Source organism: Corythoichthys intestinalis, chromosome 4 (genome assembly GCF_030265065.1).
Source record: "Corythoichthys intestinalis isolate RoL2023-P3 chromosome 4, ASM3026506v1, whole genome shotgun sequence".
NCBI lineage: Eukaryota > Metazoa > Chordata > Actinopteri > Syngnathiformes > Syngnathidae > Corythoichthys > Corythoichthys intestinalis.
The window spans coordinates 44,830,090-44,850,371 of NC_080398.1; the positions used below are offsets into that span (position 1 = coordinate 44,830,090).

Genomic DNA, 20,282 nt, shown 5'->3' on the forward strand with positions numbered 1-20,282 from the left:
CTGAACAGTTTTAATGTGGGAGTTTGATATACTGTACTGTACTCCTATTGTGGTTGTTCATTACGTTTTATTTATTAACCCATTCTACAACAAAGCAGGACTCATCCAATGGTTAAAGCAGGACTCTCACATAGTATAACATGGTACACATCTAATGAACGAGATTTTTGTCTTTTTCATTTTAAGTCGGCCAAATCAATTATATTAAAAGTAAAATAATGAAAATTGCTGCTGTAATGTCATTCTCTTACTAAGCCACGTAACTTGCTATGATCCAAGGTTTTGAACAGGTGTGATACTGGTGTGTGACCACAGTGTACACATATGGTGTTGCTCACCGTGGTCCACAGTGTGTTTAGGGAGCTTGTGTGTGTGCTCAGACACTTGAAAAATTAGAGGGAACATTGTTTGTCACTGAAATGTAAAAAGGGTCAAATTAAAAAAATTTATGTTGATGTGATGTAGGTTAATGATTTGGTTCTACTATATGTCATGTATTATGTAATGACCAGTATTTTACCTTCTGAACTCGACATACAGACACCTAAAAACAATACAATACACACAATACAAACTTGGTGGATAATATTTGGAAGAGAAAAGAGGGTTGTGTTGACTTTGAATGATATGATAATATCAAAATTTACGTGGTCCCTAGAATTTGAGTTTGAGACCTGTGAACTTATCAATTAAATATTCGTTTATATCAATAAATTATTATCTTACATCATTGTTTGAACAGATCATCTGCTACAATCTCTTTGAACTTCATTTAGAAAATTTGTGTTTTCTTTTTGTTGTCGGAGTCACGATGGAACCATCTTTACATTCTACAAAGTTATAAATAAATGTTACACTCTGTCATTCAAATGTTCTAAAAGTTCCTCATTTTTCATTCAAAATATGAGAGGAAAAAAGACCGAAAATAAAAAATTAAAACAACACTTGCGTTTTATTTTCGCCACTAAAATCCTCCAATATTAATTGGGTCTATAAATAAACTGCTGCAACAGTAATTTGTCATGAAAGGGCAAGTGGAAGGATTCACATATACAGACCAAAAGAAAAAGATAAATAAATGGCTGGATACTTGAACAAGAGATTGAAAAAGAGATGAGAACTTTTTAAATTTGAATAATATTTTTGCTTGAAAAACACTTTTAGCGTTGCAAAGAGCTAAATTTCACTTCCATCATGTATTCTGTACAGTGTGGATGATTTATTTGTTTCATTCTGTCCAAAAGAACCGCTGTCAGGAATATCAATTTAAGATCATGTTGTTTTCCACTGATTGTAGTTATTGTTTCATTTAAAGCAGAAATTGGGTGACAGAAATCTTGAGTACAAATGTTTGGTACTTTACCCTCTTCTGGTGTTAATAGACATACTGTAAGTCTCCCTTTTTCAAAATGCAATGTGAAAATAACACCTGGATACACTTAAAGTTGGAATATTGCACCCTGTATAATTCTATGTATGTAGAAACAGGTCACCAAAAACCAGCAACACTTGGAGGTATGCATATGTTTGTTGGTGTGAGACAGAAAGTGTAATCATTGGCGTACAGGGTGTTGCTTCAATAGGGATATGCTGCAACATGCCATCTAATTAAGAATGTCCTCTCCTTAGTGAGGCTGGTTCCCCAAACCCCGGCAGCCATGATTAAAAGAGAAGCTCTCAAAGGACGCGACGCTCTTCCAATCCACTCCGGATACTTCCTGGATGCCATCCATACGCAATCAACCATCTCATCTTGACCAGAACGGACGCTCTTTCAACTCCCGTCTCACTCTGGGTCCTTCTCAAGTGTGGTTGCTTTTCTCTCTCGTTTCCTTCATCTGTTTACTGCCTTTTTCCCTCCCTCTCTCAACTCTACTTCTCCCCCCAAACAGCCGTTCTCTTCCCTCCCCTTTCACTTCTCCAACCCTTCGTCTGCCAAGGCTTCACATCAAAGCCACTGATTGGTTTCTGACTGTTCAGCAGGCAGCATTTAATCCCGCTTTGTGTAGAAAGACCAAAAATAATCAGCATGAATATGGAAAAACCTGCTTCGGTGGTAATATCCAGCCCAGTAATATCCATATCAGTCAAACTAACTTGGCTTCATTTGACTTGCATACAAAGGGAAGGCCACACTTTCCTCCAAAGTCCCCTTGGCTCAGAGTCACATTGTGTGGATAAATATACCAACTTGACAAGGTTGTTGATTCAGGGCTGACATTGAGTCATGCTCACAAAGCAACAATTTAATACTTTAATTCTCTTGTTTCCTTGGCACTATCTACACCTTCTGATGTACAGTCCCTTCACCTTGGTTTGACTGCTCCATACAACATTACTGCCCAAGGTTGTTTCTTGCTTTAAAAGTTTTCATTAGAAAGTTTAACTCATTACCACTTGCCCTTGAGTTCTAACATTTACAACTGGAAAAGAAAAGTTATTCAAAATGTATTACTTGTCAAATTATATTTGTGAAGTAGTTTTACCACAGGTTTGTGCACTTTCCCTACAGTCAGGGATACCTAAAAAGCAGATAATAACAACTATCTGAGACGATGAACGATTCATTGAAGAAATCAAATGAATTTAACGTAATCATAGTAAAATAGGTCACATCTTCATATCTCTGTCTGATGCTGTATTAGCAACCTGCTGTATACTGTGCATTTGTTTGGATTTTTCTTGAGTGTGCGTGTAGTATAGACTTTGCTGTATATTTTCGTAAAAATATATGTATCCAAGCATGCTCATTAACTGCTCTAAAGATCATCAGTCAACTAATTTGGATTTTTAACATATATATATTATATTTATTACAGTATAATCTGCAAAAACAAATATATCAACTACTATAGACTTCATAATGATATTGACGGGACACGGGGTACGGGCAGATTAATAGGGGGCCTGCATTGTTGGCGTGGCTGTCAAAGCTGACAGCGTGGAATCACAGACAAAGAGCTTTTTTCATTGAAACTTCTTGTGAATAAATGCTTAATACCTTGAATTACTTATAGATATGGACGTAAAACAGTCTCGATTATTGGTTAAAAGCAAAAAAAAAAAAAAACATGCAGTGAGCATTTATTTTACGTAATTATGTCGAAGTCTGTCAGCCAATGTGGTGGCCCCCATATGTAAACAGCTTTTCCGGTGAAAATTCTTGTGAATAAATGCTTAAATCCCTGAATTCTTCATAGATATGGATGGAAAATAGTCTCGATTCTTGGTTAAAAGCAAAAAAAAAATCAATATTGATTCTTGGTTAAAAGCAACAACAACAAAAAAGGGGCAGTTAGCATTTATTTTACGTAAATATGTCGAAGAATGATGCTAGTCTGTTAGACAATGTGGTGGCAGCCTTACTACAAAGAGCTTTTTACGTTGAAAATTCTTGTGAAAAAATGAAAAATATAATAATTACCTTGAATCTTCAAACAAATCACTCCTGAGACAATCCTTCCTGTTTGTATGTGGTACAGCTTTTGTACATTTTCAACATAAATCCAGTGTTGGATCACTGCATGTGTCGCTGCGACCACTGCGAATAACTGAAGCGGATTGTTGGATGGCCCCCTACTTGAAGGTTTGGCGCAGTGAAGGTCGAATGACCCGTCAATATCATTATGAAGGCTATGCACTTGCATATGAGTAGAGAACTCAAATAAAACTAGATATCAAGACAAAATGGGCGATTTCACTTAGGAACAAGAAATGTACATTCATAAAAGTGCATGGATTTAAGAAAGTTTGAATGAAGCGATCAGTGCACATGATGTTGTGAAATATATTTGGCTTTGACCAATACAACTCAATTAAGGATAAAAAAAATAATAATTCTATGAAAATATCAGGTTTCTGAGGTCTTGCTTGGATTCAGTTTGTCAACTTTTGCCACGCTGTTTCCTGTTGCTGTTGAAATGAATAAAATATAAATTATTTTATGAAGCATAAAATGAAAGATGTACACAGACTTCCTACAGATGAAGAGGGGATGGACGAAAATATATATTTCCCTCTCAAAGATTGATAAAAGGGAGATATTTCTGTAACTCCGGGCTAATTCTGTGAGTAGCGCCAGTTCTCGCCAGGGATTTACAAGGCTGGCTTCAAAACAATTAGTTGGAGAATGGGAGCCATTTAAAAGACAAGGAGACAGATCTTAATACAGCTGTGGGCATTTCCCCGCGGAGGACTCATTTTTACAACCTCCTTACTGAATCTCTCTTCCTCACTAGCGCTAATACTCCAAGCCAATCTCCTCTGTCTCATTTCACACTGAAGAGCATTTTATGAAAGCTACCATTGGAGGAAAGAAAAGAGGTGGAAAGGCGGCACAAAAAGAACCAAGTAAGTTTTGCAGACAAAAGCAATATGGGGGGCGGGGGGGTTCGAGCGTCAACAGTGAGGCAAACAACAACACATAAGAGACACAGGACCAAACACACAACCAGGGAGCTGCAAGATATTAAACATCCATCTCTCTTTATGAGGACTGTCTTCCTGCTGCCTTGTGTATAGTGAGGACCAATCAGTGAGTCCATCTGTCCACGGGGGCCAATCAGTGTTCACAGAAGGACTTACTCAGCATGTCTTAGTATGCAGGTAAACGACATGGCTACGTCTTCTCTTCTGTGCAGTTACTCCAAGGAGAGGCTGTTGCTACTTACAGGGAACAACCCAGTTCTTGTTAATTAATGTGCTTTGTCAACCCTGAATTTAATCTTGGCCCAATATTACTTTATTAAGAGGCTTTTCAGAAGAGCAGAGCCTGACATGACGCTATTCATATTACATGCTCTCACTAGAACATAATTGTAAGTAAGAAGTCAGAACTCATTGACATTCACGCATAACCTTGTGCACTGCACAATCATGGCAGATATGCTGATCTGAACTTAAACTAACCTTCAAATCTGTGATTTAATTTTCACATCTAGACAGTCATAGCTTAGCAGTGTTCACAGTGACCCCGTTCATAGCAGTTTAGAAACCCATAAACAGATTTGATCGCTGAATTCTAAGTAAGTGCATGAAAATTTTTGAGAACACGTTCACATTGAAGTGTTTGTAACAGTATTTGAGGTAGCAATACAAGCAGTACTTAGACTCTTCCTCTTTTGCGATAACTTTATGAAATTTTATTTGTCAAGTTGGTGAAGAAAATGCAATTTTCTCATTTTTCACTGGATATTGAAACAGGCTTTATACTTGTAATTGAATCCACTCCACATTTGGCTGAAATGAATTAGAAGATAAATTGTCAAGTGTAGTACCACAGGGTGTGTAAATAGATTTATTTTCTGCTACCAATAAAAATGGTGTTGACTAGAATGAATTATCAAATACAGCAAAACAATATCTATGCGGCTACTACTCTTTCATTGTACTGAACCTAACTTTACATTTCAGTAAAATATATTTGAATGTAACTGGGACTCAGGAAAGAAATGACAATAATGTTAGAAAGCATCACAGTGATCGTTATCATGAAACATTATTTGTAATAAGATTAGAATACCTTGAATGGATATTGTGAAATCCTTTACCACTGGCTTATCATATCAAACAGTGCTGCCTGGAAAAGCTGTGTCAAAGTAGACATCTAAGTGGATAGTGCTTAGCCCCTTCATAACATCAAGTTGGTCATGAAACCGGACCAACAGTACTACTGCATGCTGCAACAAATGCAAGCTAATTTGGCTCAATTGGCTGAGTTATGCTTCTGCGGCAGACCTACAGTGCCTTGCAAAAGTATTCGGCCCCCTTGAACCTTGCAACCTTTCGCCACATTTCAGGCTTCAAACATAAAGATATAAAATTTTAATTTTTTTGTCAAGAATCAACAACAAGTGGGACACAATCGTGAAGTGGAACAAAATTTATTGGATAATTTAAACTTTTTTAACAAATAAAAAACTGAAAAGTGGGGCGTGCAATATTATTCGGCCCCCTTGCGTTAATACTTTGTAGCGCCACCTTTTGCTCCAATTACAGCTGCAAGTCGCTTGGGGTATGTTTCTATCAGTTTTGCACATCGAGAGACTGACATTCTTGCCCATTCTTCCTTGCAAAACAGCTCGAGCTCAGTGAGGTTGGATGGAGAGTGTTTGTGAACAGCAGTCTTCAGCTCTTTCCACAGATTCTCGATTGGATTCAGGTCTGGACTTTGACTTGGCCATTCTAAAACCTGGATACGTTTATTTTTTAACCATTCCATTGTAGATTTGGCTTTATGTTTTGGATCATTGTCCTGTTGGAAGATAAATCTCCGTCCCAGTCTCAGGTCTTGTGCAGATACCAACAGGTTTTCTTCCAGAATGTTCCTGTATTTGGCTGCATCCATCTTCCCGTCAATTTTAACCATCTTCCCTGTCCCTGCTGAAGATAAGCAGGCCCAAACCATGATGCTGCCACCACCATGTTTGACAGTGGGGATGGTGTGTTCAGGGTGATGAGCTGTGTTGCTTTTACGCCAAACATATCGTTTTGCATTGTGGCCAAAAAGTTCAATTTTGGTTTCATCTGACCAGAGCACCTTCTTCCACATGTTTGGTGTGTCTCCCAGGTGGCTTGTGGCAAACTTTAAACGAGACTTTTTATGGATATCTTTGAGAAATGGCTTTCTTCTTGCCACTCTTCCATAAAGGCCAGATTTGTGCAGTATACGACTGATTGTTGTCCTATGGACAGACTCTCCCACCTCAGCTGTAGATCTCTGCAGTACATCCAGAGTGATCATGGGCCTCTTGGCTGCATCTCTGATCAGTTTTCTCCTTGTTTGAGAAGAAAGTTTGGAAGGACGGCCGGGTCTTGGTAGATTTGCAGTGGTCTGATGCTCCTTCCATTTCAATATGATGGCTTGCACAGTGCTCCTTGAGATGTTTTAAGCTTGGGAAATCTTTTTGTATCCAAATCCGGCTTTAAACTTCTCCACAACAGTATCTCAGACCTGCCTGGTGTGGTCCTTGGTTTTCATAATGCTCTCTGCACTTTAAACAGAACCCTGAGACTATCACAGAGCAGGTGCATTTATACGGAGACTTGATTACACACAGGTGGATTCTATTTATCATCATCGGTCATTTAGGACAACATTGGATCATTCAGAGATCCTCACTGAACTTCTGGAGTGAGTTTGCTGCACTGAAAGTAAAGGGGCCGAATAATATTGCACGCCCCACTTTTCAGTTTTTTATTTGTTAAAAAAGTTTAAATTATCCAATAACTGTTGTTCCACTTCACGATTGTGTCCCACTTGTTGTTGATTCTTGACAAAAAAATTAAATTTCATATCTTTATGTTTGAAGCCTGAAATTTGGCGAAAGGTTGCAAGATTCAAGGGGGCCGAATACTTTTGCAAGGCACTGTATGCCATCAAGGCAGACCCGATTTACGACTCTCCTCTGAAGCCTGACGTACAGCTCCACAAAATTCTGACTACGCGTCGCGTCAACGAGTGGTGACGTGACACAAATGAACTGTGATTGGTCCGCTCAGACTGTTGTTTCCGGTTCAGCGCAAAATCACCGCTATTTACAAACATTCTTGTGCTAACGAGCGCCCTCGCAACACTCTTTTGTGTCGCCTGGCCTCAACATTTGTATGATCAACATTTGTTGTTCAATGTTAATGAGCAAAAGATCCACATCCAAGTGTTCCATCTCCGTTGGCATTGCTGTGTAACCGGAAGAAAACTAGAGGAAGTCGACAAGAGTCCCCCAAAACCGTACATACGCAACGCCACACCCCTCTAGTGGCTTGGCGGTGAATTACAGAGCAACGCGTTCCCTTGCTGCAGAACTATCGAATGCTCGTTGACACTGTAGTCGCTACGTTCACTGTTCAATATAAAACCCTCCAACCACAACAATTCACATAGGAACTAAAATTATACAACATCAAATATATAATATAAATGAATACCACATCACATTTGTAAAACATAAATATATAATAAAATAAATAACAGCCCATATAAATAAAATAAATTGAAATGAGCCAAAACACCTGTAATTAAATAAAAAGAATAAATCCTGCTTACACAATTAAATTTATTAATTTCTGCGTGGCGCTTTGACTTGAGAAAATCCATCAATAAAGCTCTTCAAAACCATTCATAAGAAAAAAAATATTCATTGAGGCCTTTCATTTGTAAAATACATATTAAAATCTTTGTCATTGGGATTGCTTTTCTCTTTAACACAGGACGTTTTTCTTCTTTCTTTCAGAAAGAAAGCTGACGAATTCGCGAGGTCCAAAAGGTAAATGGTTGTTCTATTCTTATCTTTAAATACCCGCTACTCTCGCGCGATCTTGCAATCCTCGCGTGAACCGAAAGAGCCGCTCCACAGATGCTCTGCTCGTAAAACGCGTCCTATGGAAATTGACGGCGAGCGTCAGTGGTTTGTTGTCGTGCCGGAATCGCTCATGCGCTGTAGACGTGCCTGGTGTGTTACCAGGGTCAGGCTTAAGAGTTGGGGATTGTTTACCCAATCCCTTAATGAATTTAACACAGAAGACCAACTTCTGACCAATCAGTCATCCGATTATTACTAGTATATGCCAATGTCAACGAAATAAAGTGTATTCCTATTGCTATGTAATCCTTCAAAATTCTCCCCAAAATAAGCAGCACAGTATTGTTAAGTATGTAAATATATTTTGGTGCAATCCAAAGCTCAGAGCAGACTCATCAACACACAGGCCATTTGTAAAGTTCCACTTAAAAAAGCGTGGACGTCCCTTTGCTATCAGCATGAAGAAAATTGAAAAGTCTTTAAGCAAAGTGGGCCGCAGTTGTCACCCACTCACAAATGCCCCATTCAAGTCTCTGTATTCTGATTTTAATTCAGAATTTCTGTATTATTTGCATGTTAAGGTGTCTCTTACACTGGGGAGCAATTAAATGATAAAGCGTGGCTGTTACAGGTTTATGTAAATTCCCTCTGCTTGAGGCTTGTATTGAGAGAAGGCATGGAATTACAGCAAAGTAAATAACTTCAGGTAGCGCATATTATTTTTTACTTGTAATTCTTTTCTTCATTTAAATATTCATTTATTCAGTAAGGGCTATTTGTAAGCAAGCTCCTTTTCCAATGATGCACTGATAATAAACAAATTATTAAAATAATACAGGTGCAATGCAAAGGGTAAATGAAAAACCTTTCCACGATAAAATATTAGAATTTATTCAAGGGAATCAACTTACATCCACTTGTAGTTATAGGAAACAATTGGGTGCAAAATATTAAAACGTTTTGGGGGTGGGGGTTTCCCGACCTCTATCCTAACTTTTGGCATGTTAAGGGGTGGACTAAATAATTGTGAGCACGTGTGAAGTAACCAAATAACTTGAAGTATAGAGAATGCGTTTTGAGCATTGTAGGTATTACGCAACAGTGCAGCAGCTTTAGGTGAAAAAAAGGGGTTATTCCTGTTCTTACCTTTTAACTTCTTAAATGATGCGTGTTTATCATAAACTGAGTTAAAGGTTTTAAAAGAAAACATAGGATCGGGGCAAACCAATTATGGAATGGAAAAACTTCTTTAAACACTTCTTTAAAGCCCTTCAAGCAAAAAAAAACAAAAAAAAACAAGAATTAGATTTTTCTCACTGAATTTTTCTGACACAAGACATTAAAATCCCTAAAATCAGGTGAAAGGTCTCCAGAGGTCTTAATGTTATGTGGCTTATTGTTTAAAATGTCCACAAAGATGGTCTCCTCAAGGTTAAATGGGATCAGGCAGATTTAGAACAAATCAAACATTAAAGAAATTTAAATTTAGTTATGCAGAAAAATTCAATTACATTATATGTGTTTTTTCTCTCCATTTTTCATGTGTTTCGTTTTTTGACAAAAAATTTTACAGTATGATGATTTTCTTGACCCAAGTAATGACTTGACTCAACTTGCTTGATTATGGTAGCCACTCACCTTGACTCTACAGTGAAGTAAGACGTGAGGGCTGATGTCATGACTTGAGATATATTTACAGCTTGTGCATAGAGTATGTGACTACATCTCAATGCAGGCATGGACTGCATGGTACTTCAACAAAAAGCGACGTGTCAAATGCAAATTATCAAATTTTTTCAATTCTCATTGTGAGTTTTTTCCCCCTCTTTATTCTTTATTGCTGAGCTGTTTTACGAAATGTGGAACTTTAGTAACGTGACTAGTAACTCTTGGAAATACAGGCCACGATGCCTGTTGGGCAAAAAAAATTGTGGGCAAAAAAAAGGTATTTTCATGCTTAGAAAGTAACCGTTATAACTTTTTTTTTTTTTTTTTTTTAATAAATTATTGCCCTCTGTTAATTCTATAAATGTGGTGTTGGTCAAATTTTGAGTTCATTGTTATTCCCTGACAAATATTTTGCTATCCGTAGAATAAAATGCCCTGTTGAGCAGGCATGCTTTTGTGATTAATCAAGATACTTTCAGCAAGGTTAAACATCAAATTATGAGCATTTGTACAAGCTTAGTAACAGATACTTAGAGGAACAATAGCATATTGCAAGTCAGACTGGTGTGAAATATATTGCCTGTGACAAAAATGCCGAAGCACTTGCGCTACAGGTGGGCACTTTTCCTCACACTTGCCCTGCGACAGCCCTGTGTGCGCTTTCAACCTTCATCTTTCCAGCTCATCTACTCCGAAAGGATGGCTTGGTATTTCGCTTTCAAGTCACCTCTGAAACACAAATGAGAAAGGTGATGCACCCTCTGCCTCACACTAAAACAGAGAGGCAGCGGTGCTCTTTGACAACTTTAAACTGGCTTAAGATCAATAATGCAACCCGAGCTACAGTGGAGTGATGCAGTGAGCTGACAGCACTGACTGACTTAATTGGTTTAGACTGTCATCACAGACACTGTAGATGTTCACCAGGCGGTCTCTCCTACACGTTTGTCCTCTTAGCATGTTCTTAATGATACAGTGTGCGTTAGTAACTTTGCAGGGAAATCTATTAAATGCTCCCCAAAATACACACATTCGTGCTGTAGAGTAAATGAGAATTATACAGTACTTGTGACTAAATTGATCTTGAAAATCCTTTCCCTTACCTGGCAAATCAATTTTCCCAATTTGCTGGAAATTCTTTTGCAGAGCGTTTGAATGCAGCTTGCAGCATTGCCAATACATGCTGTAGTTTCTGGCTGTAGTGGACCTTTATATTGTGAAAGAAAAATATAGATCAAGAAGCGTATTTGCCCCAGGCTATACTACTGATATCAATGATACAAAGAGTGAAAAAGATGTGCTCTTTTTTTTAAAATCAATGTCAGTGCTGATATGGTTCCAGACATGAATTAAAATAAAATAAATATTTTTCCTCACATAATTTTTCACATGAGTAACCCCTGAGCTTGTACAATTTGTTATTTGACCCCAATATTTGGTGAAAATAGTGGGGTGGTGTTGCATGCCTTGGCTACTGTACTCTCAGTAAATGTGTTGGAAGTCATTTACTGCTCGTAGTTTTCGATTAAGATCTAAGAACAAGGTGACCAACAAGCACAGCAAACAAGTTTTTGAGTGAAACGAAGCACCTCAAGCAGAACGGTAACTGTGACTGATGCTGATATTGATTGCTTTTATAAAATGGAAAACATTGTGTTAATGTTTACAAATCTAAACCTATTACATGTGCCATGAGCGACACTTACTGTCCCGAGTTTTTTTTTTTTTTTTTTTTTTTTTTTTAAGAGCATCAAATTTGATACAATCTCTTTATACATATTGTGTTTGAGTGTGAAAGACACTTACTTTCATGCTCGGTTTTCTACTAAAAAAAAACTGTCCTACTCTCAAATCTAAAACACGCACTGATGCCCTCTACAGGGATCTGTTGACCATTAATGCTGTTGACAATCTTCGTATTGACAAATTCCATCAACCCAACGTCAGCTTAAACCTGTGGAAAGACTTGGAGTGGATAGACAATCAATAATAGTAGTGAGAGGTTGGGTTCTAGTTGATGACTACAGACATGAGTTAATGCTTTAAAAACATCATTAGGCAACCTAACTTACTTTCAGTATTTTCTTTACAGCCTCCTATGAGACTATCATACAACATTGTCCAGCTCATAATGTGCATGTTCCAGCTGACATATGTCAAGGATGTTCAGTCATTAATATTTGAGGTGACAGTTAGAGAGCCTTTGTATGTGCAATTCTGATTTTACAAGTGCTGCTTGCACCGTTTTCCTAGAAAGCATGGGCAGGCAAATACTGTACAACCAGACTACTTAACAGTCAGACACCTGGTAATCCCTGTGTCTATACAACTGTTGACACGCACTTTAAAGTACAGTATATATATCTGTGTACGTGTCTCAAGCTGCGGAGGAATCTACGGGAGATAGTTGGCACCACCACGTCAGCACCAAGCAGTGAAGTATTGATCTGTTGCTTCTCTAACTTTGTTTTCCATCTCCCCATCATCGCTATTTATATCAGTCATGTTGGTAGTCCGGCCAATAGTTTTGTTTTCATACCTGCAGCCCAATACCTAAAAGCTTTGTATGTGTGTGTGCTTGTCTGTGAGTGTTCATGAAAAATAAGAAACTGCTATTCCCTCAAAGAAACAATCCATTAAATTTTTTAGGTGATCAGAATGTTTTGTTAATATTTTTAGCAGGTATCACAAAAGCAACTTAAATGTACTTGAGTGCATTCTACAAAATTTGGATGGGAACACAAAAGTGGGTAGAGCTATTTTGTATGTAGCTGTACAATATAGTGAAAGGGCTAGTGCTGCCGATTTAAAACCCTCGGTAAATAAGCCCTATTCACAGTGATGTTACTGAATTTCCGGAGATAGGTGTGTATCTCCAGTATTACTTCAATGGTTATTGTGGGCACTACTCCATAATCCGACACAAGTCATTTAAATTTGAAACATACAAGTTAACATTATTACTTTTTTCTGTCTGACTAGTGAAAGGGCCAGTGCTTCCATTGCCACAACTAACCATGAACCATTGCGTGGGCGACACATAATAAATACCGTATTGGCCCGAATATAGGACGGGTTTTTTTGCATCGAAATAACACTGAAAAAGAGGGTGTCGTCTTATATTCGCGGTCTAGACATTATACCCATTCACGACACTAGATGGCGCCAGATATCTTTGAAGTGATGTTCTGTCATGACAGATATCAGCTACTCTCCACATTCACGACGCTAGATGACGCCAGATATCATTGAAGCGGTGTTCTGTCATGACAGATCTCAGCTACTCTTTTTAGTTTAACCAGTTTGCATTATTTTATTGCAATGCTTATCCTTTTTCAGATTTGTTTCACGACTACAGTTACAGTTAGACTTCACTTTGATGGTTAATGCAGTTATTGCAATTTTGTTGTTTTATCACAATAGATTGGTTTATTTACATTTCAAAAACCAGAAGCCATTCATTTACGAATGTGATTGCATTTTAGTTTACATATTTAAATGTTCAGATATTAAGATTTGAATGAGGCAAAATAACATGCTTTTTCTCTAAAATATATTGTTATAATCATTTGTTTCGGATGTACTGTATTTTCTGTATGAAAATTAATTTGGTGTTCAAAAAGTCTTTTTTCAAACTTGAGTCTTGAAAAAGAGGGGGTCGTCTTATAATCAGGGCCGTCTTATATTCGGGCCAATACGGTAAAAGTCGCTACAATATGAATATCCATTTGATAGACAGACACACAGACAGAGAGATATCAAATAAAATAAAATACTTTGAAATATTAAAGTATTAAGATATTAAGGTATGAACACAAGGACATGGCATACTATTAATGTAAAGTATTAAAAGAAATAAAGAGTTATAAAAGAAAAATAAAAGTGTTTAGAGATTGTATAAAAAAATTAATCCAATTGGACACTGAGTATGGGAGGTTGATGGCTTCATGATTACCCATGTCAACAATTAATGGTTCGCCACTGATTACAGGTATATATCTGATCTTCTGGGAGGGCAGAAGTTTCTGTTTCCTGCTCAGTGGTGCTGCCATCATTGTCCCACCTGTCTCTGAGCAGACTTGAAAGGGCTTACAGGTGTGGTGTGTGCTCACTGCCTTGCTCAGGAGGTTGCAGATGCATTTTTAATGCGACAGCTTCAAAAGTAAGTGCATATGTAATCGTTCACCTTTTCAAATTAAAAGCAAAAAATCTGTATTTAGCGCGCAGAATATATACTTGTTCTCTTTTATCTTTAAGGTTCACATGGCGGGAGGCACAAAAATTCACCGTAAGTTACAGGTCAACAAAACGACAGCCTGCGGGCAAATGTACTGTATATGGAACAGTTTTAAACCTGTGATCGTCTTTGGCAGGTCTTGGAGAGATCTTAAGAAAAACAATGCCATTTCACTCGCCCCGGAAAATTTCACCCGAACACTTGAGATCGCTGAAGTACATCAAAAGTAGGATCATGCATAGTTATATTACTGATCCAAATAACATGTGTTTGTTCTTTTAAGAAAGTACTTTAAAAATGTAACTTTTATTTCAACATTTTTAAAACACTTTTTAATAAAATTATTTTTATTGTTACTGTTTACCTCGTATTGCTTATCACCTCCTTTCCTGTTTCAAGGTGTACCATGGTATTAAAATGTCACTGTTTTAAAACTGCAAAAAAATTCCTGTTATACCGTCCCAACGGTATTAGGTGTTTTTTATGTCCCAAAAATGTAGGAAGAAATCCACCGCTTGCAGCTGCAAGCCTCAACATCTCCCCCAACCGGTTGTTGCTCAGTGTCAATGAAACAGCTGTGCTACACAATGGCTGGAGGAGTTGAAACTCCTGAACTCTTTCCCCCATCGAAGAAAACAAAATTATTGGTATGGGAATAGTTCGACTAGAGAAAAGTTACAACGGTCGCGCCTTAGAGGAATAAGGCCAACTGACATGTAAAACATATTTGTGGAGGGTGGCTGCTGAGGAGGCGATACCCCAATATGATTTCGCATTTATGCAAAATTAAAGGTCAGTAAACTCTGTCATGAACGTTTCCCACCAGCTATGAGAGTTAACTCCAGCATGTTTAGTGCTTATAATGGTGGCAAAACGTGGCATTTTTTCACTCTGGCAACTTTCTGTGTTGAGAACGAGAATGTGTGCATCATGTAAACATGATACGAGTCATACACACATGCTTTATATGTAAAATAATCCAATAATTTTTGTTTTGATGATAATAATGTTGAGCTGTGGTTGTGGGTTTAGGCTCACCTAAAGGATAAATATTTCAGTTATTTTTTTTGTGTTATTTTTTAAAATTATTTTTAATTCAACATTATACATATGTTCCAATTTGTTGATGTTTTGAAAAAAAAAATCATGTTCATGTTTTTTTATTTTCTTTTTCAACCCAAATATCTCAAAGTAACACATTTTAGAGCTGTAATTGCAATACCGTGATACTGTGAAACCATGATATTTTTGCTGAAGGTTATCATACCGTCAGAATCTCATACCTGCACATGCCTAATCTCCCGCATTGCAACCAACAAACATTTACCTGACAGCTACAGTTGTTATGGTTCTTTAGGATTGAGCAACAGAGTGAAAGACATAGACAACTGTGCAGAGCTCAATATCTCCACCCTCAGGTAAATGCGCGAATCTGCCAACAGTTTGACAAATAAAAATCCAACCTTGAAGTTCACCATCTAAGTATACAAATACCAACAGCAGATATTGCAGGTATGTACATTATTGTTCTCCATAAACTACTTTTCTAACCCTTGGGTAGACGACAGATGCTTGAAACACAGGGAGCAAGGGGTTGTAAGCAAGTGAAAAAGTGTGTGATGTCAGTCTTGTTGCAGTTTCAGCATCCTGTTTGTCAGCCTTTGTCTGTTTAATTGTCAAAATTGGCATTTGGTGTTATAATAATAACACGAGGACCCATTCATATACAAAACAACAAAAATAAAACATGGAGTAGCGAAACAACATAGTCTTGTATTTGTATTTTATCTGACATACATAAGCACCTAATAGGCTACAGTGGGCCATTTGAACTATTGATATACTGTATATGTTCTTACCAACTCTAAATGTTCTGAACTCATGGTTAGAGTGGCCATCTCCTTAACAAACTACATTTTCATAAGCTTAAATGAATGCAAAAATACAAAAAAATACAAATAAAATTCTTAATAGAACTGTTATGTAAACAGTTAGCCTAGCAGTTAGGAAAACAGGTGCGTATAAAAATGTTTAAAACACAACATGATATTGAAGTGACACAAGAGGGTTTTTTTTTCCCATATTGAGCAGAACAAAATATTTCACTGCGTTTATATTATTTAAGACAAAAGTGTTCCAACAACTACTGCCGAGTCTAACGTGGCAATCAGCTAACTAGTGTGCTAAGACGAACAGCATCAATTGAACTAAACTCAGCCCCTGTTAACAGTTGCCCTGACAACAAAAAATGTCTCGTATGTTGCAGTGGCCTCTAAAAGTTGACAGCAAATCAGATGTTAAAGTAAAATAGCACTTTCCCCAAGTGCCTAACAATGCAAACATGTAGCTGCTACTTAATGCAGTGAGTACTCACAAACATACTGAAGTGTGTTGCATTCGGGTCCAACTCCAAAAAGGGGGACAAATAAATACTCTGCTTGAGGCTGTGCAGAGTGCAGAACGAGGCATTTAAATGGAGGACTGTCCTTCACAATGCAGAACATATGGTACACCTAAGTCATACTTCTATCCATAAGCGGATTTTAAAGGGGGGCAGCCTCCCTCCTGGTGGCTGAAAAGTGTCATTGCATAAAATTGACTCTCATACAGTGGGGAGAACAAGTATTTGATACACTGCCAATTATCAAATACTTGTTCTCCCCAGTGATTTTCTTTTTGAAAATATATATATATTTTTAAGCTACTTATTTTTTGATTGAATAATAAAGACAAAAACGTCCTAGCCAAAATGTGGCCCAAACACAAATCAACATTAATTTAATCAAAAAAGTTGCTTCAATCAAAAAAAAAAATTGACTCCAATAAAAAAAAAAAAAAAAATTCAATCAGTGATAAAATAGCTTTTGCATCCATTTTTTTTTTTTTTTTTTTTTTAGTTTCAAATTTATTTTTGCAAACACATTTTTTTTTTATTGAAGCAACTTTTTTTTGGTTGAAAATATATATTTTGATTGAAGCAACTTTTTTTTTTTTTTTTTTGAAGCAACATTTTTTTGATTGAATAATAAAGACACAAATGTACCTCCATATGGCTCCGCCTAGGGGATACAATTTTAGACTGGGGTAACTACATTGGCACGACACCGGCAGGCGTACCATATTCAATGGATGACGATCTTGGCAAAAAGTATTGCCGACTCAGCCTGATTCAGAATTCCCCTCAAGAATGATGAGGGGGAAAAAATGCTCATTGTCATCTTCTTATTATAAATATTCTTGTAAGTTAATTTTTTTGCTGACACCGCGTTTTGGGGTCATCAACATGTTGAGCCCCCCCTGCCCCAAAAGTCAAACTCCGCCTATGCTTCTATCCCAGCTAGCATTGTGCCACTGTTGAAGTCTAGTTTTAAGAACCCTAAACAAATGATAGGTTTTTTGTTTTTTGTTTTTTTTTAACACAGTGGGTAATGTTGGTTACATGAAGCCTGCCTGGTTGTGTCATGTGAGTTTCTAAACCAATTAGAATGACTGCTGTGTGTCAGTCTGGATCAACTCAGTACCAGTGTTTACCTTACTTAGTCTGATTTGACTGGAACACTGCGTACATAAATCCCCTTTGGTGCTGGTTTAATTGCCAATTTAAAGAGGATGAAAATAATCAAGTAATTTAATTCGTGCAGATTTGAGGCCGTTAGCAACAAAATCTCTATGATCAAGTAGCCCCTCATAAAAACAAACAGTAAATAATCCCTAGAAGCTTTGCTTTAAGCTGCAAAATGCACACACATACACATGCACAGAAAAACACATACTGTATTTGAATACTGAAGCAGAAACAAATACGTGCGCGACACTCACACATAGGGTGAGGTGTCTGTGCATGTACCTCTTCTGGCAGCAGATCAACAAACAGAAGCCTGTGTGTTTAGGTGCGTGTGTGTGTTGTGTAAAAAGTAAAAAGAACAGCTTCTTGGACAAATCCAGTCTAAATAATCATCCCGTCCTGGCTGTTCAGATACCAACACTGTGTCCCATGTGGCTTCATTACTGTTGCTGCTAATTAGGCAGCTCCAAATAAACACCATCTTCAGCCTTCATTACCACAAACATAGCAGCATCAACACATGCTCCAACCGTATAGCTCTGTCCATGCTGGTATGGATAAATATGCAAATCTATTATACCTTGTTTAAAATGTCGAAAATGAATATATAATATGATGCACTGGACATTTTATTCACAGTTGGGGTATATGTGCAACTTCTGTATTCTGCAAACCAGAATGAAGTACTTCCTTCCTGCACGGGTAAATTACAGAACCCTATTTTAGGAGACCTGGACAAAGCACTTGTAGGAACTTTAAATGTCTACATACAATATCTTTTGCTAAGACGTCTCAAAGAGCAACCAAGGATGATAATATCCTATGTTTAGGCTTTAATTTCCAACGCATCATCCTATAATTAAATAATATTCTAAATGTCTTCAGCTTTTGCCTACCAACTTGTAGTTTTGGTAGTTATCGCATGCAATTAGAAAGTACATTCTGTGACATTGTATTATTTTAAATTCCAGATATAGTCAAGATTTGATCACACTGTGACTACATAATTTCACTCTATATCATCCTGTAGTGCAAAGGCACATTCCAATACATTTTGTATACTTTTCAGCATATTCATTATCTCACTGTATGATTTTGATTCACCTGCAATGAATTTTGATGTTGATGTCTATGTGAAGTAATGAAAGTAAAAGTATCAATAACATGACAATTAAATGTTAATTATGGTACAGTAGTGATTTATTTTTGACAATGACATCTAATATGAATATTAAATAATAAAACTGCTTCAATTTTTGTATTCTAAAGCTATCAAAACTGTCATTTGTTTTGTTTTAAATTTACAATAGTGGTGACTGAATGTTTTTTTCTCATTCCTGAAAAGGACAACAAAAAAGTCAATTTTGTTGTGGTTACAGAGCTTCCTTATCAAGTTAAATAATCATGTAAAAATGTACTGTGATATTTGTTACTGTACTATCAAAATGTCACAAATTTGAATCGATATATCAAGTGTAAGCAATTGCCAATTGGATAATGAAATTATAAGAGTCAAAAGCAATCTACTCTGAGATGCTGATGTACAAGTGCTTTGCTACATGGGCACTCCACACATCCCCAACTCCACTCCAATATTACCTCACAAAATCACATGATGCCAAAACCCACCATTGTAGTATTGTGTTAAACAGATTAAGATTTGCTACAAATAAATTGGAGCAAAAATATTTAATTCTAAAATAAGTGTTCTGAGGAAGTAAATTCAATTTCAACAGTTAGTGACATATTTTTGTATTTTCTGTACAATTTTCCTTAAGTTTTTTTTTTTTTTTTTTATCTAAACAAAACAGTTGCGTAGGCGTTGCTTTAAAATGTGCTCGCTGAGCTCAAGTCTCACTAGATTTGCAAAAATATCATATGACATCTTGATAGTTTGAGCTTTGAGGGGCTCCAAAGGCACATTTTTGCTGAAAATTTTGTCAGTTCCCAAACTGTGGGGACATTCATATTTTAAGCTTTCCAATTTATTCATTTCAACTTTATCGTCTTGCTACAAAGATGATCAGCAATATGTGCACTTCTTGGAACCTTGTCAATAACGAATAGTGATTTTGTAGCAACAGACAAGAGGGCAAAAAACAAAAAAGATCTACTTTAATTGATTGGAGTCTACATTTAGTGTAATTACAAAAGCACAGAGTTTGACTGGAATTGTAGTGAATTACATCTGAAATATGGAAGCAAACTGCTTTGAAGTCCAGTAAGGGCAACACATACGTTCTTTTCAAAATGTGTCTGCCAACATGTGTCTGTGAAATAATGAGCAGCATATAAAACATAATAGTATGCTGAAATCTCAGGAACTCCAATTTATTCCTCCATTATGACTCGGAGTTCAACGCAAAGCTGAGTGGGGAAAAAGCTTTTGATTATGAAGCTGTTAAAAACTGGAGCACAGTGTAAACAACAGGAGCCCGCTAGACTGAACATTTTCCTCCATCAAAACAGAATTGATTCTAGATGTGCATACAAAGAGATTTGGGCTACAAAA

The 20,282-nt window shown here is 37.0% G+C and overlaps 1 long non-coding RNA gene across 1 annotated transcript; it reads left to right on the forward strand.

Moving 5' to 3' along the window:
* The first annotated feature begins 13,971 nt into the window (after positions 1–13,971).
* Positions 13,972–14,473, forward strand: LOC130915238 (uncharacterized). The gene is made up of 3 exons (XR_009063070.1): positions 13,972–14,130; positions 14,226–14,256; positions 14,342–14,473. It is a non-coding gene; the product is annotated as an uncharacterized LOC130915238 (long non-coding RNA).
* Positions 14,474–20,282: the final 5,809 nt, after the last annotated feature.